The sequence below is a fragment of the Engystomops pustulosus genome, chromosome 7 (genome assembly GCF_040894005.1).
Source record: "Engystomops pustulosus chromosome 7, aEngPut4.maternal, whole genome shotgun sequence".
NCBI lineage: Eukaryota > Metazoa > Chordata > Amphibia > Anura > Leptodactylidae > Engystomops > Engystomops pustulosus.
This window is the reverse complement of record NC_092417.1, coordinates 455148-481949: the sequence shown is the minus strand read 5'-3', so window position 1 is coordinate 481949 and position 26802 is coordinate 455148.

Here is a 26802-nt window from a genome sequence, read left to right as displayed (position 1 = left end):
CTGACTGCTTCACATTTATTACTGACTACTTCACATTTATTACTAACTGCTCCATATTTATTACTGACTGTATCACATTTATTACTGACTGCTCCACATTTATTACTGACTGCTCCACATTTATTACTGACTGCATCACATTTATTACTGACTGCTCCACATTTATTACTGACTGCAACACATTTATTACTGACTGCTCCACATTTATTACTGACTGCATCACATTTATTACTGACTGCTCCACATTTATTACTTACTGCTCCACTTTTTTTACTGACTGCTCCACATTTATTACTTACTACTTCACATTTATTACTTACTGCATCACATTTATTACTGACTGCTCCACATTTATTACTGACTGCTCCACATTTATTACTGACTACATCACATTTATTACTGACTGCTCCACATTTATTACTGACTGCTCCACATTTATTATTGACTACTTCACATTTATTACTGACTGCTCCACATTTATTACTTACTGCTCCACTTTTTTTACTGACTGCTTCACATTTATTACTTACTGCATCACATTTATTACTGACTGCTCCACATTTATTACTGACTGTATCACATTTATTACTGACTGCTCCACATTTATTACTGACTACTTCACATTTATTACTTACTGCATCACATTTATTAATGACTGCTCCACATTTATTACTAACTGCATCACATTTATTACTGACTACATCACATTTCTTAATGACTGCTCCACATTTATTACTGACTGTATCACATTTATTACTGACTGCTCCACATTTATTACTGACTGCTCCACATTTATTACTGACTGCATCACATTTATTACTGACTGCTCCACATTTATTACTGACTGCTCCACATTTATTACTGACTGCTCCACTTTTTTTACTGACTGCTTCACATTTATTACTGACTACTTCACATTTATTACTTACTGCATCACATTTATTAATGACTGCTCCACATTTATTACTAACTGCATCACATTTATTACTGACTGCTACACATTTATTACTGACTGCATCACATTTATTACTGACTGCTCCACATTTATTACTGACTGCTCCACATTTATTACTGACTGCATCACATTTATTACTGACTGCTCCACATTTATTACTGGCTGTATCACATTTATTACTGACTGCTCCACATTTATTACTGACTGCTCCACATTTATTACTGACTGCATCACATTTATTACTGACTGCTCCACATTTATTACTGACTGCTCCACATTTATTACTGACTGTATCACATTTATTACTGACTGCTCCACATTTATTACTGACTGCTCCACATTTATTACTGACTGCTCCACATTTATTACTGACTGCTTCACATTTATTACAGACTGCTCCACATTTATTACTGACTGCTTCACATTTATTACTGACTGCTCCACATTTATAACTGACTGTATCACATTTATTACTGACTGCTCCACATTTTTACTGACTGCTCCACATTTATTACTGACTGCTCCACATTTATTACTGACTGTATCACATTTATTACTGACTGCTCCACATTTATTACTGACTGCTCCACATTTATTACTGACTGTATCACATTTATTAGTGACTGCTACACATTTATTACTGACTGCATCACATTTATTACTGACTGCTCCACATTTATTACTGACTGCTCCACATTTATTACTGACTGCATCACATTTATTACTGACTGCTCCACATTTATTACTGACTGCATCACATTTATTACTGACTGCATCACATTTATTAATGACTGCTCCACATTTATTACTAACTGCATCACATTTATTACTGACTGCTCCACATTTATTACTGACTGCTTCACATGTATTACTGACTGTATCACATTTATTACTGACTGTATCACATTTATTACTGACTGCTCCACATTTATTACTGACTGCTCCACATTTATTACTGACTGTATCACATTTATTACTGACTGCTCCACATTTATTACTGACTGCATCACATTTATTACTGACTGCTCCACATTTATTACTGACTGTATCACATTTATTACTGACTGCTCCACATTTATTACTGACTGCATCACATTTATTACTGATTGCTCCACTTTTTTTACTGACTACTTCACATTTATTACTTACTGCATCACATTTATTAATGACTGCTCCACATTTATTACTAACTGCATCACATTTATTACTGACTGCTACACATTTATTACTGACTGTATCACATTTATTACTGACTGTATCACATTTATTACTGACTGCTCCACATTTATTACTGTTTGCTTCACATTTATTACTGACTGCTCCACATTTATTACTGACTGCATCACATTTATTACTGACTGCTCCACATTTATTACTGACAGCTCCACATTTATTACTGGCTATATCACATTTATTACTGACTGCATCACATTTATTACTGACTGCATCACATTTATTACTGACTGCTCCACATTTATTACTGACTGTATCACATTTATTACTGACTGCTCCACTTTTTTTACTGACTGTATCACATTTATTACTGACTGCTCCACTTTTATTACTGACTGCATCACATTTATTACTGACTGCTCCACTTTTTTTACTGACTGCTTCACATTTATTACTGACTACTTCACATTTATTACTTACTGCATCACATTTATTAATGACTGCTCCACATTTATTACTAACTGCATCACATTTATTACTGACTGCTACACATTTATTACTGACTGTATCACATTTATTACTGACTGTATCACATTTATTACTGACTGCTCCACATTTATTACTGACTGCTCCACATTTATTACTGACTGCATCACATTTATTACTGACTGCTCCACATTTATTACTGACTGCATCACATTTATTACTGACTGCTCCTAATTTATTACTGACTACATCACATTTATTACTGAGTGCTACACATTTATTACTGACTGCTCCACATTCATTACTGACTGCTCCACATTTATTACTGACTGTATCACATTTATTACTGGCTGCTCCACATTTATTACTGACTGCTCCACATTTATTACTGACTGCTCCACTTTTTTTACTGACTGCTTCACATTTATTACTTACTGCATCACATTTATTACTGATTGTATCACATTTATTACTGACTGCTCCACATTTATTACTGACTGTATCACATTTATTACTGACTGCTACACATTTATTACTGACTGCATCACATTTATTACTGACTGCTCCACATTTATCACTGACTGTATCACATTTATTACTGACTGCTCCACATTTATTACTGACTGCTTCACATTTATTACTTACTGCATCACATTTATTACTGACTGCTTCACATTTATTACTGACTGCTCCACATTTATTACTGACTGTATCACATTTATTACTGACTGCTCCTAATTTATTACTGACTACATCACATTTATTACTGAGTGCTACACATTTATTACTGACTGTATCACATTTATTACTGATTGCTCCACATTTATTACTGACTGCACCACATTTATTACTGACTGTATCACATTTATTACTGACTGCTCCACATGTATTACTGACTGTATCACATTTATTACTGAGTGCTCCACATTTATTACTGACTGCTCCACATTCATTACTTACTGCTCCACTTTTTTTACTGACTGCTTCACATTTATTACTGACTGCATCACATTTATTACTGACTGCACCACATTTATTACTGACTGCATCACATTTATTACTGACTGCTACACATTTATTACTGACTGCATCACATTAATTATTGACTACTTCACATTTATTACTGACTGCTCCACATTTATTACTGACTGCTCCACATTTATTACTGACTACTTCACATTTATTACTTACTGCATCACATTTATTAATGACTGCTCCACATTTATTACTAACTGCATCACATTTATTACTGACTGCTCCACATTTATTACTGACTGTATCACATTAATTACTGACTGCTCCACATTTATTACTGACTGCTCCACATTTATTCCTGACTGCATCACATTTATTACTGACTGCTCCACATTTATTACTGACTGCTCCACTTTTTTTACTGACTGCTTCACATTTATTACTGACTACTTCACATTTATTACTGACTGCTTCACATTTATTACTGACTGTATCACATTTATTACTGACTGCTCCACATTTATTACTGACTGCTCCACATTTATTACTGACTGCTCCACATTTATAACTGACTGTATCACATTTATTACAGACTGCTCCACATTTATTACTGACTGCTTCACATTTATTACTGACTGCATCACATTTATTAATGACTATATCACTTTTATTACTAACTGCTCCACATTTTTACTGACTGCTCCACATTTATTACTGACTGCTCCACTTTTATTACTGACTGTATCACATTTATTACTGACTGCTCCACATTTATTACTGGCTGTATCACATTTATTAGTGACTGCTACACATTTATTACTGACTGCATCACTTTTATTACTGACTGCTCCACATTTATTACTGACTACATCACATTTATTACTGACTGCTCCACATTTATTAGTGACTGCTACACATTTATTACTGACTGCATCACATTTATTACTGACTGCTACACATTTATTACTGACTACATCACATTTATTACTGACTGTATCACATTTATTACTGACTGCTCCAAATTTTTTCTGACTGCTCCACATATATTACTGACTGTATCACATTTATTACTGACTGCTTCTCATTTATTACTGACTGCTCCACATTTTTTACTGACTGCTCCACATTTATTACTGACTGTATCACATTTATTACTGACTGCTCCACATTTATTACTGACTGCTCCACATTTATTACTGGCTGTATCACATTTATTACTGACTGCTCCACATTTATTACTGACTGCATCACATTTATTACTGACTGCTCCACATTTATTACTGACTGCTCCACATTTATTACTAGCTGCATCACATTTATTACTGACTGCTCTACATTTATTACTGACTGTATCACATTTATTACTGACTGCTCCACATTTATTACTGACTGTATCACATTTATTACTGACTGTATCACATTTATTACTGACTGCTCCACATTTATTACTTACTGCATCACATTTATTAATGACTGCTCCACATTTATTACTAACTGCATCACATTTATTACTGACTGCATCACATTTATTACTGACTGTATCACATTTATTACTGACTGTATCACATTTATTACTGACTGCTCCACATTTATTACTGACTGTATCACATTTATTACTGACTGCTCCACATTTATTACTGACTGCTCCACATTTATTACTGACTGCATCACATTTATTACTGACTGCTCCACATTTATTACTGACTGCTCCACATTTATTACTGACTGCATCACATTTATTACTGACTGCATCACATTTATTACTGACTGCTCCACATTTATTACTGACTGCTCCACATTTATTACTGACTGTATCACATTTATTACTGACTGCTCCACATTTATTACTGACTGCTCCACATTTATTACTGACTGCATCACATTTATTACTGACTACTTCACATTTATTACTGACTGTATCACATTTATTACTGACTGCTCCACATTTATTACTGACTGCTCCACATTTATTACTGACTGTATCACATTTATTAATGACTGCTCCACATTTATTACTGACTGCATCACATTTATTATTGACTACTTCACATTTATTAATGACTGCTCCACATTTATTACTGACTGCATCACATTTATTATTGACTACTTCACATTTATTACTGACTGCTCCACATTTATTACATACTGCTCCACTTTTTTTACTGACTGCTTCACATTTATTACTGACTACTTCACATTTATTACTAACTGCTCCATATTTATTACTGACTGTATCACATTTATTACTGACTGCTCCACATTTATTACTGACTGCTCCACATTTATTACTGACTGCATCACATTTATTACTGACTGCTCCACATTTATTACTGGCTGTATCACATTTATTACTGACTGCTCCACATTTATTACTGACTGCAACACATTTATTACTGACTGCTCCACATTTTTTACTTACTGCTCCACTTTTTTTACTGACTGCTCCACATTTATTACTTACTACTTCACATTTATTACTTACTGCATCACATTTATTACTGACTGCTCCACATTTATTACTGACTGCTCCACATTTATTACTGACTACATCACATTTATTACTGACTGCTCCACATTTATTACTGACTGCTCCACATTTATTATTGACTACTTCACATTTATTACTGACTGCTCCACATTTATTACTGACTACATCACATTTATTACTGACTGCTCCACATTTATTACTGACTGCTCCACATTTATTATTGACTACTTCACATTTATTACTGACTGCTCCACATTTATTACTTACTGCTCCACTTTTTTTACTGACTGCTTCACATTTATTACTTACTGCATCACATTTATTACTGACTGCTCCACATTTATTACTGACTGTATCACATTTATTACTGACTGCTTCACATTTATTACTGACTGCTCCACATTTATTACTGACTGTATCACATTTATTACTGACTGCTCCACATTTATTACTGACTGTATCACATTTATTACTGACTGCTCCACATTTATTACTGACTACTTCACATTTATTACTTACTGCATCACATTTATTAATGACTGCTCCACATTTATTACTAACTGCATCACATTTATTACTGACTACATCACATTTCTTAATGACTGCTCCACATTTATTACTGACTGTATCACATTTATTACTGACTGCTCCACATTTATTACTGACTGCTCCACATTTATTACTGACTGCATCACATTTATTACTGACTGCTCCACATTTATTACTGACTGCTCCACATTTATTACTGACTGCTCCACTTTTTTTACTGACTGCTTCACATTTATTACTGACTACTTCACATTTATTACTTACTGCATCACATTTATTAATGACTGCTCCACATTTATTACTAACTGCATCACATTTATTACTGACTGCTACACATTTATTACTGACTGCATCACATTTATTACTGACTGCTCCACATTTATTACTGACTGCTCCACATTTATTACTGACTGCATCACATTTATTACTGACTGCTCCACATTTATTACTGGCTGTATCACATTTATTACTGACTGCTCCACATTTATTACTGACTGCTCCACATTTATTACTGACTGCATCACATTTATTACTGACTGCTCCACATTTATTACTGACTGCTCCACATTTATTACTGACTGTATCACATTTATTACTGACTGCTCCACATTTATTACTGACTGCTCCACATTTATTACTGACTGCTCCACATTTATTACTGACTGCTTCACATTTATTACAGACTGCTCCACATTTATTACTGACTGCTTCACATTTATTACTGACTGCTCCACATTTATAACTGACTGTATCACATTTATTACTGACTGCTCCACATTTTTACTGACTGCTCCACATTTATTACTGACTGCTCCACATTTATTACTGACTGTATCACATTTATTACTGACTGCTCCACATTTATTACTGACTGCTCCACATTTATTACTGACTGTATCACATTTATTAGTGACTGCTACACATTTATTACTGACTGCATCACATTTATTACTGACTGCTCCACATTTATTACTGACTACATCACATTTATTACTGACTGCTCCACATTTATTACTGACTGTATCACATTTATTACTGACTGCTCCACATTTATTACTGGCTGTATCACATTTATTAGTGACTGCATCACATTTATTACTGACTGCATCACATTTATTACGGACTGCTCCACATTTATTACTGACTGTATCACATTTATTACTGACTGCTTCTCATTTATTACTGACTGCTCCACATTTTTTACTGACTGCTCCACATTTATTACTGACTGTATCACATTTATTACTGACTGCTCCACATTTATTACTGACTGCTCCACATTTATTACTGGCTGTATCACATTTATTACTGACTGCTCCACATTTATTACTGACTGCATCACATTTATTACTGACTGCTCCACATTTATTACTGACTGCTCCACATTTATTACTAGCTGCATCACATTTATTACTGACTGCTCTACATTTATTACTGACTGTATCACATTTATTACTGACTGCTACACATTTATAACTGACTACATTACATTTATTACTGACTGCTCCAAATTTATTACTGACTGTATCACATTTATTACTGACTGCTCCAGATTTATTACTGACTGTATCACATTTATTACTGACTGTATCACATTTATTACTGACTGTATCACATTTATTACTGACTGCTCCACATTTATTACTGACTGTATCACATTTATTACTGACTGCTCCACATTTATTACTTACTGCATCACATTTATTAATGACTGCTCCACATTTATTACTGACTGTTTTACATTTATTACTGACTGCTCCACATTTATTACTAACTGCATCACATTTATTACTGACTGCTACACATTTATTACTGACTGCATCACATTTATTACTGACTGTATCACATTTATTACTGACTGCTCCACATTTATTACTGACTGTATCACATTTATTACTGACTGCTCCACATTTATTACTTACTGCATCACATTTATTAATGACTGCTCCACATTTATTACTAACTGCATCACATTTATTACTGACTGCATCACATTTATTACTGACTGCTACACATTTATTACTGACTGCATCACATTTATTACTGACTGTATCACATTTATTACTGACTGTATCACATTTATTACTGACTACTCCACATTTATTACTGACTGCTCCATATTTATTACTGACTGCATCACATTTATTACTGACTGCATCACATTTATTACTGACTGCTCCACATTTATTACTGACTGTATCACATTTATTACTGACTGCTTTACATTTATTACTGACTTCTCCACATTTATTACTGACTGCATCACATTTATTACTGACTGCTCCACATTTATTACTGGCTGTATCACATTTATTACTGACTGCTCCATATTTATTACTGACTGTATCACATTTATTACTGACTGCTCCACATTTATTACTGACTGCTACACATTTATTACTGACTGCATCACATTTATTACTGACTGTATCACATTTATTACTGACTGCTCCACATTTATTACTGACTGTATCACATTTATTACTGACTGCTCCACATTTATTACTGACTGCATCACATTTATTACTGACTGCTCCAAATTTATTACTGACTGCTCCACATTTATTACTGGCTGTATCACATTTATTACTGACTGCTCTACATTTATTACTGACTGCTCCACATTTTTTTACTGACTGCTCCACATTTATAACTGACTGTATCACATTTATTACTGACTGCTCCACATTTATTACTGAGTGCTTCACATTTATTACTGACTGCATCACATTTATTAATTGACTATATCACTTTTATTACTAACTGCTCCACATTTTTACTGACTGCTCCACATTTATTACTGACTGTATCACATTTATTACTGACTGCTCCACATTTATTACTGACTACATCACATTTATTACTGACTGCTCCACATTTATTACTGACTGTATCACATTTATTACTGACTGCTCCACATTTATTACTGACTGCTCCACATTTATTACTGACTGCTCTTTATTTATTACTGACTGTATCACATTTATTAGTGACTGCTACACATTTATTACTGACTGCATCACATTTATTACTGACTGCTACACATTTATTACTGACTACATCACATTTATTACTGACTGTATCACATTTATTACTGACTGCTCCAAATTTTTTCTGACTGCTCCACATATATTACTGACTGTATCACATTTATTACTGACTGCTTCTCATTTATTACTGACTGCTCCACACTTTTTACTGACTGCTCCACATTTATTACTGACTGTATCACATTTATTACTGACTGCTCCACATTTATTACTGGCTGTATCACATTTATTACTGACTGCTACACATTTATTACTGACTGCATCACATTTATTACTGACTGCTACACATTTATTACTGACTGCATCACATTTATTACTGACTGCTCCTAATTTATTACTGACTGTATCACATTTATTACTGATTGCTCCACATTTATTACTGACTGCTCCACATTTATTACTGACTGCACCACATTTATGACTGACTGTATCACATTTATTACTGACTGTATCACATTTATTATTGACTGTATCACATTTATTACTGACTGCTCCACATTTATTACTGGCTGTATCACATTTATTAGTGACTGCTACACATTTATTACTGACTGCATCACATTTATTACGGACTGCTCCACATTTATTACTGACTGTATCACATTTATTACTGACTGCTTCTCATTTATTACTGACTGCTCCACATTTTTTACTGACTGCTCCACATTTATTACTGACTGTATCACATTTATTACTGACTGCTCCACATTTATTACTGACTGCTCCACATTTATTACTGACTGCATCACATTTATTACTGACTGCTCCACATTTATTACTGACTGCTCCACATTTATTACTAGCTGCATCACATTTATTACTGACTGCTCTACATTTATTACTGACTGTATCACATTTATTACTGACTGCTACACATTTATAACTGACTACATTACATTTATTACTGACTGCTCCAAATTTATTACTGACTGTATCACATTTATTACTGACTGCTCCACATTTATCACTGACTGTATCACATTTATTACTGACTGTATCACATTTATTACTGACTGCATCACATTTATTACTGACTGCTCCTAATTTATTACTGACTACATCACATTTATTACTGAGTGCTACACATTTATTACTGACTGTATCACATTTATTACTGACTGCTCCACATTTATTACTGACTGTATCACATTTATTACTGACTGCTCCACATTTATTACTGACTGTATCACATTTATTACTTACTGCATCACATTTATTACTTACTGTATCACATTTATTACTGACTACTTCACATTTATTACTGACTGCTCCACATTTATTACTGACTACTTCACATTTATTACTGACTGCTCCACATTTATTACTAACTGCATCACATTTATTACTGACTGCTCCACATTTATTATTGACTGTATCACATTTATTACTGACTGCTCCACATTTATTACTGACTGCTCCACATTTATTACTGACTGTATCACATTTATTACTGACTGCTCCACATTTATTACTGACTGTATCACATTTATTACTGGCTGCTCCACATTTATTACTGACTGCTCCACATTTATTACTTACTGCTCCACTTTTTTTACTGACTGCTCCACATTTATTACTTACTGCATCACATTTATTACTGACTGCTCCACATTTATTACTGACTGCTCCACATTTATTACTGACTGCATCACATTTATTATTGACTACTTCACATTTATTACTGACTGCTCCACATTTATTACTGACTGTATCACATTTATTACTGACTGCTCCACATTTATTACTAGCTGTATTACATTTATTACTGACTGCTCCACATTTATTACTGACTGCTCCACATTTATTACTAGCTGTATTACATTTATTACTGACTGCTCCACATTTATTACTGACTGCATCACATTTATTACTGACTGCTCCACATTTATTACTGACTGTATCACATTTATTACTGACTGCTCCACATTTATTACTGACTGTATCACATTTATTACTGACTGCTCCACATTTATTACTGACTGCTCCACATTTATTACTGACTGCATCACATTTATTAATGACTGCTCCACATTTATTACTAACTGCATCACATTTATTACTGACTGCTCCACATTTATTACTGACTGTATCACATTTATTACTGACTGCTCCACATTTATTACTGACTGCATCACATTTATTACTGACTGCTCCACATTTATTACTGACTGCTCCACATTTATTACTTACTGCATCACATTTATTACTGACTGCTCCACATTTATTACTGACTGCTCCACATTTATTACTGACTGCTTCACATTTATTACTGACTGCTCCACATTTATTACTGACTGCTTCACATTTATTACTGACTACATCACATTTATTACTGACTGCTCCACATTTATTACTGACTGCATCACATTTATTACTGACTGTATCACATTTATTACTGACTGCATCACATTTATTACTGACTGTATCACATTTATTATTGACTACTTCACATTTATTACTGACTGCCCCACATTTATTACTTACTGCATCACATTTATCAATGACTGCTCCACATTTATTACTAACTGCTCCACATTTATTACTTACTGCATCACATTTATTACTGACTGCTCCACATTTATTACTGACTGCTCCACATTTATTACTGACTGCTCCACATTTATTACTTACTGCATCACATTTATTATTGACTACTTCACATTTATTACTGACTGCTCCACATTTATTACTGACTGCTCCCCATTTATTATTGACTGTATCACATTTATTACTGACTGCTCCACATTTATTACTGACTGTATCACATTTATTACTGACTGCTCCACATTTATTATTGACTGCTCCACATTTATTACTGACTGCTCCACATTTATTACTGACTGCTACACATTTATTACTGACTGCTCCACATTTATTACTGACTGCTCCACATTTATTACTGACTGTATCACATTTATTACTGATTGCTCCACATTTATTACTGACTGCTCCACATTTATTACTGACTGCACCACATTTATTACTGACTGTATCACATTTATTACTGACTGCTCCACATTTATTACTGACTGTATCACATTTATTACTGACTGTATCACATTTATTACTGACTGCTCCACATTTATTACTTACTGCTCCACTTTTTTTACTGACTGCTTCACATTTATTACTGACTACTTCACATTTATTACTAACTGCATCACATTTATTACTGACTGCTTCACATTTATTACTGACTGTATCACATTTATTACTGACTGCTCCACATTTATTAATGGCTGTATCACATTTATTACTGACTGCTCCACATTTATTACTGACTGCTCCACATTTATTACTGGCTGTATCACATTTATTACTGACTGCTCCACATTTATTACTGACTGCTCCACATTTATTACTGACTGCATCACATTTATTACTGACTGCTCCAAATTTATTACTGACTGCTCCACATTTATTACTGACTGTATCACATTTATTACAGACTGCTCCACATTTATTACTGACTGCTTCACATTTATTACTGACTGCTCCACATTTATTACTGACTATATCACTTCTATTACTAACTGCTCCACATTTTTACTGACTGCTCCACATTTATTACTGACTGTATCACATTTATTACTGGCTGTATCACATTTATTACTGACTGCTCCACATTTATTACTGACTGCATCACATTTATTACTGACTGCTCCACATTTATTACTGACTGCATCACATTTATTACTGACTGCTCCACATTTATTACTGACTGTATCACATTTATTACTGACTGCTCCACATGTATTACTGACTGTATCACATTTATTACTGACTGCTCCACATGTATTACTGACTGTATCACTTTTATTACTGACTGCTTCACATTTATTACTGACTACTTCACATTTATTACTGACTGCATCACATTTATTACTGACTGCATCACATTTATTACTGACTGCATCACATTTATTACTGACTGTATCACATTTATTACTGACTGCATAACATTTATTACTGACTGCTCCACATTTATTACTGACTGCATCACATTTATTACTGACTGTATCACATTTATTATTGACTACTTCACATTTATTACTGACTGCTTCACATTTATTACTGACTGCTCCACATTTATTACTGACTGTATCACATTTATTACTGACTGCTCCACATTTATTACTGACTGCATCACATTTATTACTGACTGCATCACATTTATTACTGACTGTATCACATTTATTACTGACTGCACCACATTTATTACTGACTGCTCCACATTTATTACTGACTGCTCCACATTTATTACTGACTGCACCACATTTATTACTGAGTGCTACACATTTATTACTGACTGCATCACATTTATTACTGACTGTATCACATTTATTACTGACTGTATCACATTTATTACTGACTGCACCACATTTATTACTGACTGTATCACATTTATTACTGACTGCTCCACATTTATTACTGACTGCTTCACATTTATTATTGACTGCTCCACATTTATTACTGACTGCATCACATTTATTACTGGCTGTATCACATTTATTACTGACTGTATCACATTTATTACTGACTGCTTCACATTTATTACTGACTGTATCACATTTATTACTGACTGCATCACATTTATTACTGACTGCTCCACATTTATTACTGGCTGTATCACATTTATTACTGACTGCTCCACATTTATTACTGACTGCAACACATTTATTACTGACTGCTTCACATTTATTACTGACTGCTCCACATTTATTACTGAGTGCTTCACATTTATTACTGACTGCATCACATTTATTAATGACTATATCACTTTTATTACTAACTGCTCCACATTTTTACTGACTGCTCCACATTTATTACTGACTGTATCACATTTATTACTGACTGCATCACATTTATTACTGACTGTATCACATTTATTACTGACTGTATCACATTTATTACTGACTGCATCACATTTATTACTGACTGCTCCACATTTATTACTGGCTGTATCACATTTATTACTGACTGCTCCACATTTATTACTGACTGCTCCACATTTATTACTGACTATATCACATTTATTACTGACTGCTCCACATTTATTACTGACTGCTCCACATTTATTACTGACTGCATCACATTTATTACTGACTGCTCCACATTTATTACTGACTGCTTCACATTTATTACAGACTGCTCCACATTTATTACTGACTGCTTCACATTTATTACTGACTGCTCCACATTTATAACTGACTGTATCACATTTATTACTGACTGCTCCACATTTTTACTGACTGCTCCACATTTATTACTGACTGCTCCACATTTATTACTGACTGTATCACATTTATTACTGACTGCTCCACATTTATTACTGGCTGCTCCACATTTATTACTGACTACATCACATTTATTACTGACTGCTCCACATTTATTACTGACTGCATCACATTTATTACTGACTGCTCCACATTTATTACTGACTACATCACATTTATTACTGACTGCTCCACATTTATTACTGACTGTATCACATTTATTAGTGACTGCTACACATTTATTACTGACTGCATCACATTTATTACTGACTGCATCACATTTATTACGGACTGCTACACATTTATTACTGACTACATCACATTTATTACTGACTGTATCACATTTATTACTGACTGCTCCACATTTATTACTGACTGTATCACATTTATTACTGACTGCATCACATTTATTACTGACTGCTCCACATTTATTACTGACTGTATCACATTTATTACTGACTGCTCCAAATTTTTTCTGACTGCTCCACATATATTACTGACTGTATCACATTTATTACTGACTGCTTCTCATTTATTACTGACTGCTCCACATTTTTTACTGACTGCTCCACATTTATTACTGACTGTATCACATTTATTACTGACTGCTCCACATTTATTACTGACTGCTCCACATTTATTACTGGCTGTATCACATTTATTACTGACTGCTCCACATTTATTACTGACTGCATCACATTTATTACTGACTGCTCCACATTTATTACTGACTGCTCCACATTTATTACTAGCTGCATCACATTTATTACTGACTGCTCTACATTTATTACTGACTGTATCACATTTATTACTGACTGCTACACATTTATAACTGACTACATTACATTTATTACTGACTGCTCCAAATTTATTACTGACTGTATCACATTTATTACTGACTGCTCCACATTTATTACTGACTGTAACACATTTATTACTGACTGTATCACATTTATTACTGACTGTATCACATTTATTACTGACTGCTCCACATTTATTACTGACTGTATCACATTTATTACTGACTGCTCCACATTTATTACTGACTGCTCCACATTTATTACTGACTGCTCCACATTTTTACTGACTGTATCACATTTATTACTGACTGCATCACATTTATTACTGACTGCTCCACATTTATCACTGACTGTATCACATTTATTACTGACTGTATCACATTTATTACTGGCTGTATCACATTTATTACTGACTGCTCCACATTTATCACTGACTGTATCACATTTATTACTGACTGTATCACATTTATTACTGACTGCATCACATTTATTACTGACTGCTCCTAATTTATTACTGACTACATCACATTTATTACTGAGTGCTACACATTTATTACTGACTGTATCACATTTATTACTGACTGCTCCACATTTATTACTGACTGTATCACATTTATTACTGACTGCTCCACATTTATTACTGACTGTATCACATTTATTACTGACTGCTCCACATTTATTACTGACTGTATCACATTTATTACTGACTGCTCCACATTTATTACTTACTGCATCACATTTATTACTGACTGCATCACATTTATTACTGACTGCTCCACATTTATTACTGACTGCATCACATTTATTATTGACTACTTCACATTTATTACTGACTGCTCCACATTTATTACTAACTGCATCACATTTATTACTGACTGCTCCACATTTATTATTGACTGTATCACATTTATTACTGACTGCTCCACATTTATTACTGACTGCATCACATTTATTACTGACTGTATCACATTTATTATTGACTACTTCACATTTATTACTGACTGCTCCACATTTATTACTGACTGTATCACATTTATTACTGACTGCATCACATTTATTACTGACTGCACCACATTTATTACTGACTGTATCACATTTATTCTTGACTACTTCACATTTATTACTGACTGCTCCACATTTATTACTGACTGCATCACATTTATTATTGACTACTTCACATTTATTACTGACTGCTCCACATTTATTACTAACTGCATCACATTTATTACTGACTGCTCCACATTTATTATTGACTGTATCACATTTATTACTGACTGCTCCACATTTATTACTGACTGCTCCACATTTATTACTGACTGTATCACATTTATTACTGACTGCTCCACATTTATTACTGACTGTATCACATTTATTACTGACTGCTCCACGTTTATTACTGACTGCTCCACATTTTTTACTTACTGCTCCACTTTTTTTACTGACTGCTTCACATTTATTACTGACTGCTCCACATGTATTACTGACTGTATCACATTTATTACTGACTGCTCCACCTTTATTACGGACTGTATCACATTTATTACTGGCTGCTCCACATTTATTACTGACTGCTCCACATTTATTACTTACTGCTCCACTTTTTTTACTGACTGCTCCACATTTATTACTTAATGCATCACATTTATTACTGACTGCTCCACATTTATTACTGACTGCTCCACATTTATTACTGACTGCATCACATTTATTATTGACTACTTCACATTTATTACTGACTGCTCCACATTTATTACTTACTGCTCCACTTTTTTTACTGACTGCTTCACATTTATTACTTACTGCATCACATTTATTACTGACTGCTCCACATTTATTACTGACTGTATCACATTTATTACTGACTGCTTCACATTTATTACTGACTACTTCACATTTATTACTTACTGCATCACATTTATTACTGACTGTATCACATTTATTACTGACTGCATAACATTTATTACTGACTGCTCCACATTTATTACTGACTGCATCACATTTATTACTGACTGTATCACATTTATTATTGACTACTTCACATTTATTACTGACTGCTTCACATTTATTACTGACTGCTCCACATTTATTACTGACTGTATCACATTTATTACTGACTGCTCCACATTTATTACTGACTGCTCCACATTTATTACTGACTGCTCCACATTTATTACTGACTGTATCACATTTATTACTGACTGCATCACATTTATTACTGACTACATCACATTTATTACTGAGTGCTACACATTTATTACTGACTGTATCACATTTATTACTGACTGCTCCACATTTATTACTGGCTGTATCACATTTATTACTGACTGCTCCATATTTATTACTGACTGCTACACATTTATTACTGACTGCTCCACATTTATTACTGACTGCTACACATTTATTACTGACTGCATCACATTTATTACTGACTGCTCCTAATTTATTACTGACTGTATCACATTTATCACTGATTGCTCCACATTTATTACTGACTGCTCCACATTTATTACTGACTGCATCACATTTATTACTGACTGTATCACATTTATTACTGACTGCTCCACATTTATTACTGACTGTATCACATTTATTACTGACTGCTGCACATTTATTAATGGCTGTATCACATTTATTACTGACTGTTTCACATTTATTACTGACTGTATCACATTTATTACTGACTGCTCCACATTTATTACTGACTGCATCACATTTATTACTGACTGCTCCAAATTTATTACTGACTGCTCCACATTTATTACTGGCTGTATCACATTTATTACTGACTGCTCTACATTTATTACTGACTGCTCCACATTTTTTTACTGACTGCTCCACATTTATAACTGACTGTATCACATTTATTACTGACTGCTCCACATTTATTACTGAGTGCTTCACATTTATTACTGACTGCATCACATTTATTAATGACTATATCACTTTTATTACTGACTGCTCCACATTTATTACTGACTGCTCTTTATTTATTACTGACTGTATCACATTTATTAGTGACTGCTACACATTTATTACTGACTGCATCACATTTATTACTGACTGCTACACATTTATTACTGACTGTATCACATTTATTACTGACTGCTCCACATTTATTACTGACTGCATCACATTTATTACTGACTGCTCCAAATTTATTACTGACTGCTCCACATTTATTACTGGCTGTATCACATTTATTACTGACTGCTCTACATTTATTACTGACTGCTCCACATTTTTTTACTGACTGCTCCACATTTATAACTGACTGTATCACATTTATTACTGACTGCTCCACATTTATTACTGAGTGCTTCACATTTATTACTGACTGCATCACATTTATTAATGACTATATCACTTTTATTACTGACTGCTCCACATTTATTACTGACTGCTCTTTATTTATTACTGACTGTATCACATTTATTAGTGACTGCTACACATTTATTACTGACTGCATCACATTTATTACTGACTGCTACACATTTATTACTGACTACATCACATTTATTACTGACTGCTCCACATTTATTACTGACTGTATCACATTTATTACTGACTGCTCCAAATTTTTTCTGACTGCTCCACATTTATTACTGACTGTATCACATTTGTTACTGACTGCTTCTCATTTATTACTGACTGCTCCACATTTTTTACTGACTGCTCCACATTTATTACTGACTGTATCACATTTATTACTGACTGCTCCACATTTATTACTGACTGCTCCACATTTATTACTGGCTGTATCACATTTATTACTGACTGCTCCACATTTATTACTGGCTGTATCACATTTATTACTGACTGCTACACATTTATTACTGGCTGTATCACATTTATTACTGACTGCTCCTAATTTATTACTGACTGTATCACATTTATTACTGATTGCTCCACATTTATTACTGACTGCTCCACATTTACTACTGACTATATCACATTTATTACTGACTGCACCACATTTATTACTGACTGTATCACATTTATTACTGACTGTATCACATTTATTACTGACTACTTCACATTTATTACTAACTGCTCCACATTTATTACTGACTGCACCACATTTATTACTGACTGCACCACATTTATTACTGACTGTATCACATTTATTACTGACTGTATCACATTTATTATTGACTACTTCACATTTATTACTGACTGTATCACATTTATTACTGACTGTATCACATTTTTACTGACTGTATCACATTTATTACTGACTGCATCACATTTATTACTGACTGCTCCACATTTATCACTGACTGTATCACATTTATTACTGACTGTATCACATTTATTACTGGCTGTATCACATTTATTACTGACTGCTCCACATTTATCACTGACTGTATCACATTTATTACTGACTGCTCCACATTTATTACTGACTGTATCACATTTATTACTGACTGCTCCACATTTATTACTGACTGTATCACATTTATTACTGACTGCTCCACATTTATTACTGACTGCATCACATTTATTACTTACTGTATCACATTTATTATTGACTACTTCACATTTATTACTGACTGCTCCACATTTATTACTGACTGCATCACATTTATTATTGACTACTTCACATTTATTACTAACTGCATCACATTTATTACTGACTGCTCCACATTTATTACTGACTGTATCACATTTATTACTGACTGCTCCACTTTTATTACTGACTGCTCCACATTTATTACTGACTGCTCCACATTTATTACTGACTGTATCACATTTATTACTGACTGCTCCACATTTATTACTGACTGTATCACATTTATTACTGACTGCTCCACGTTTATTACTGACTGCTCCACATTTTTTACTTACTGCTCCACTTTTTTTACTGACTGCTTCACATTTATTACTGACTGCTCCACATGTATTACTGACTGTATCAAATTTATTACTGACTGCTCCACATTTATTACGGACTGTATCACATTTATTACTGGCTGCTCCACATTTATTACTGACTGCTCCACATTTATTACTTACTGCTCCACTTTTTTTACTGACTGCTCCACATTTATTACTTACTACTTCACATTTATTACTTACTGCATCACATTTATTACTGACTGCTCCACATTTATTACTGACTGCTCCACATTTATTACTGACTGCATCACATTTATTATTGACTACTTCACATTTATTACTGACTGCTCCACATTTATTACTTACTGCTCCACTTTTTTTACTGACTGCTTCACATTTATTACTTACTGCATCACATTTATTACTGACTGCTCCACATTTATTACTGACTGTATCACATTTATTACTGACTGCTCCACATTTATTACTAGCTGTATTACATTTATTACTGACTGCTCCACATTTATTACTGACTGCATCACATTTATTACTGACTGCATCACATTTATTACTGACTGCTCCACATTTATTACTGACTGCTCCACATTTATTACTAACTGCATCACATTTATTACTGACTGCATCACATTTATTACTGACTGTATCACATTTATTACTGACTGCTCCACATTTATTACTGACTGTATCACATTTATTACTGACTGCTCCACATTTATTACTGACTGCTCCACATTTATTACTGACTGTATCACATTTATTACTGACTGCTCCACATTTATTACTGACTGCTCCACATTTATTACTGACTGCTCCACATTTATTACTGACTGTATCACATTTATTACTGACTGCTCCACATTTATTACTGACTGTATCACATTTATTACTGACTGCTCCACATTTATTACTGACTGTATCACATTTATTACTGACTGCTCCACATTTATTACTGACTGCTCCACATTTATTACTGACTGTATCACATTTATTACTGACTGCTCCACATTTATTACTGACTGCTCCACATTTATTACTGACTGTATCACATTTATTACTGACTGCATCACATTTATTACTGACTGCTCCACATTTATTACTTACTGCATCACATTTATTACTGACTGCATCACATTTATCACTGACTGTATCACATTTATTACTGACTGCTCCACATTTATTACATACTGCTCCACTTTTTTTACTGACTGCTTCACATTTATTACTGACTGCATCACATTTATTATTGACTACTTCACATTTATTACTGACTGCTCCACATTTATTACACGCTGCTCCACTTTTTTTACTGACTGCTTCACATTTATTACTGACTACTTCACATTTATTACTAACTACTTCACATTTATTACTGACTGCTCCATATTTATTACTGACTGTATCACATTTATTACTGACTGTATCACATTTATTACTGACTGCTCCACATTTATTACTGACTGTATCACATTTATTACTGACTGCTCCACATTTATTACTGACTGTATCACATTTATTACTGACTGCTCCACATTTATTACTGACTGCTCCACATTTATTACTGACTGCATCACATTTATTAATGACTGCTCCACATTTATTACTAACTGCATCACATTTATTACTGACTGCTCCACATTTATTACTGACTGTATCACATTTATTACTGACTGCTCCACATTTATTACTGACTGCATCACATTTATTACTGACTGCTCCACATTTATTACTGACTGCTCCACATTTATTACTTACTGCATCACATTTATTACTGACTGCTCCACATTTATTACTGACTGCATCACATTTATTATTGACTGCTCCACATTTATTACATACTGCTCCACTTTTTTTACTGACTGCTTCACATTTATTACTCACTGCTCCACATTTATTACTTACTGCATCACATTTATCAATGACTGCTCCACATTTATTACTAACTGCATCACATTTATTACTGACTGCTCCATATTTATTACTGACTGTATCACATTTATTACTGACTGCTCCACATTTATTATTGACTGCTCCACATTTATTACTGACTGCTCCACATTTATTACTGACTGCTACACATTTATTACTGACTGCTCCAAATTTATTACTGACTGTATCACATTTATTACTGACTGCACCACATTTATTACTGACTGCTCCTAATTTATTACTGACTGTATCACATTTATTACTGATTGCTCCACATTTATTACTGACTGCTCCACATTTATTACTGACTGCACCACATTTATTACTGACTGTATCACATTTATTACTGACTGCTACACATTTATTACTGACTACATCACATTTATTACTGACTGCTCCACATTTATTACTGACTGTATCACATTTATTACTGACTGCTCTACATTTATTACTGACTGTATCACATTTATTACTGACTGCTCCAAATTTTTTCTGACTGCTCCACATATATTACTGACTGTATCACATTTATTACTGACTGCTGCACATTTATTACTGACTGCTCCACATTTATTACTGACTGCTCCACATTTATTACTGACTGCTCCACATTTATTACTGACTGCATCACATTTATTACTGACTGCTTCTCATTTATTACTGACTGCATCAAAATTATTAATGACTGCTTCACATTTATTACTGACTGCATCACATTTATTACTTACTGCTCCAAATTTATTACTGACTGTATCACATTTATTATTGACTGTATCACATTTATTACTGACTGCTCCAAATTTATTACTGACTGTATCACATTTATTACTGAATTCTCCACATGTATTACTGACTGTATCACTTTTATTACTGACTGCTCCACATTTATTACTTACTGCTCCACTTTTTTTACTGACTGCTTCACATTTATTACTTACTGCATCACATTTATTACTGACTGTATCACATTTATTACTGACTGCTCCACATTTATTACTGGCTGTATCACATTTATTACTGACTGCTCCACATTTATTACTGACTGCATCACATTTATTACTGACTGCTCCAAATTTATTACTGACTGCTCCACATTTATTACTGACTGCTCCAAATTTATTACTGACTGTATCACATTTTTTACAGACTGCTCCACATTTATTACTGACTGTATCACATTTATTACTGACTGCTCCACATGTATTACTGACTGTATCACTTTTATTACTGACTGCTTCACATTTATTACTGACTACTTCACATTTATTACTTACTGCATCACATTTATTACTGACTGTATCACATTTATTACTGACTGCATAACATTTATTACTGACTGCTCCACATTTATTACTGACTGCATCACATTTATTACTGACTGTATCACATTTATTATTGACTACTTCACATTTATTACTGACTGCTCCACATTTATTACTGACTACTTCACATTTATTACTGACTGCTCCACATTTATTACTGACTGCTCCACATTTATTACTGACTGCTCCACATTTATTACTGACTACATCACATTTATTACTGACTGCTCCACATTTATTACTGACTACATCACATTTATTACTGACTGTATCACATTTATTACTGACTGCTCCACATTTATTACTGACTGTTTCACATTTATTACTGACTGTATCACATTTATTACTGACTGTTTCACATTTATTACTGACTGTATCACATTTATTACTGACTGCTTCACATTTATTACTGACTGCTCCACATTTATTACTGACTGCTTCACATTTATTACTGACTGCTCCACATTTATTAATGACTATATCACTTTTATTACTAACTGCTCCACATTTTTACTGACTGCTCCACATTTATTACTGACTGTATCACATTTATTAGTGACTGCTACACATTTATTACTGACTGCATCACATTTATTACTGACTGCTACACATTTATTACTGACTACATCACATGTATTACTGACTGCTCCACATTTATTACTGACTGTATCACATTTATTACTGACTGCTCCACATTTATTACTGACTGTATCACATTTATTACTGACTGCTCCAAATTTTTTCTGACTGCTCCACATATATTACTGACTGCTCCACATTTATTACTGGCTGTATTACATTTATTACTGACTGCTCCACATTTATTACTGACTGCTTCACATTTATTACTGACTGCTTCACATTTATTACTGACTGCATCTCATTTATTACTGACTGATCGACATTTATTACTGACTGCTCCACATTTATTACTGACTGCATCACATTTATTACTGACTGCTCCACATTTATTACTGACTGCATCAAAATTATTAATGACTGCTTCACATTTATTACTGACTGCATCACATTTATTACTTATTGCTCCAAATTTATTACTGACTGTATCACATTTATTACTGACTGTATCACATTTATTACTGACTGCTCCAAATTTATTACTGACTGTATCACATTTATTACTGACTGCATAACATTTATTACTGACTGCTCCACATTTATTACTGACTGTATCACATTTATTACTGACTGCTCCACATTTATTACTGACTGCATCACATTTATTACTGACTGCATAACATTTATTACTGACTGCTCCACATTTATTACTGACTGCATCACATTTATTACTGACTGCATCACATTTATTATTGACTACTTCACATTTATTACTGACTGCTCCACATTTATTACTAACTGCATCACATTTATTACTGACTGCTCCACATTTATTACTGACTGTTCCACATTTATTACTGACTGCTCCACATTTATTACTGACTGTATCACATTTATTACTGACTGCTCCACATTTATTACTGGCTGTATCACATTTATTACTGACTGCTCTACATTTATTACTGAATGCATCACATTTATTACTGACTGCTCCAAATTTATTACTGACTGCTCCACATTTATTACTGGCTGTATCACATTTATTACTTACTGCTCTACATGTATTACTGACTGCTCCACATTTTTTTACTGACTGCTCCACATTTATAACTGACTGTATCACATTTATTACAGACTGTATCACATTTATTACTGACTGCTTCACATTTATTACTGACTGCTCCACATTTATTACTGACTGTATCACATTTATTACTGACTGTATCACATTTATTACTGACTGCTTCACATTTATTACTGACTGCTCCACATTTATTACTGACTGTATCACATTTATTACCGACTGCTCCACATTTATTACTGGCTGTATCACATTTATTAGTGACTGCTACACATTTATTACTAACTACATCACATTTATTACTGACTGCTCCACATTTATTACTGACTGTATCACATTTATTACTGACTGCTCCACATTTATTACTGACTGTATCACATTTATTACTGACTGCTCCACATTTATTACTGACTGTATCACATTTATTACTGACTGCTCCACATTTATTACTGACTGCATCACATTTATTACTGACTGCTCCACATTTATTACTGACTGCATCACATTTATTACTGACTGCTACACATTTATTACTGACTGTATCACATTTATTACTGACTGCTCCACATTTATTACTGGCTGTATCACATTTATTACTGACTACTCCACATTTATTACTGACTGCATCACATTTATTACTGACTGCTACACATTTATTACTGACTGTATCACATTTATTACTGACTGCTCCACATTTATTACTGACTGTATCACATTTATTACCGACTGCTCCACATTTATTACTGACTGCATCACATTTATTACTGACTGCTACACATTTATTACTGACTGTATCACATTTATTACTGACTGCTCCACATTTATTACTGGCTGTATCACATTTATTACTGACTGCTACACATTTATTACTAACTACATCACATTTATTACTGACTGCTCCACATTTATTACTGACTGTATCACATTTATTACTGACTGCTCCACATTTATTACTGACTGCTCCACATTTATTACTGACTGTATCACATTTATTACTGACTGCTCCACATTTATTACTGACTGTATCACATTTATTACTGACTGCTCCAAATTTTTTCTGACTGCTTCACATTTATTACTGACTGTATCACATTTATTACTGACTGTATAACATTTATTACTGACTGCTCCACATTTATTACTGACTGTATCACATTTATTACTGACTGCTCCAAATTTTTTCTGACTGCTCCACATTTATTACTGACTGTATCACATTTATTACTGACTGCTCCACATTTATTACTGACTGCTCCACATTTATTACTGGCTGCATCACATTTAT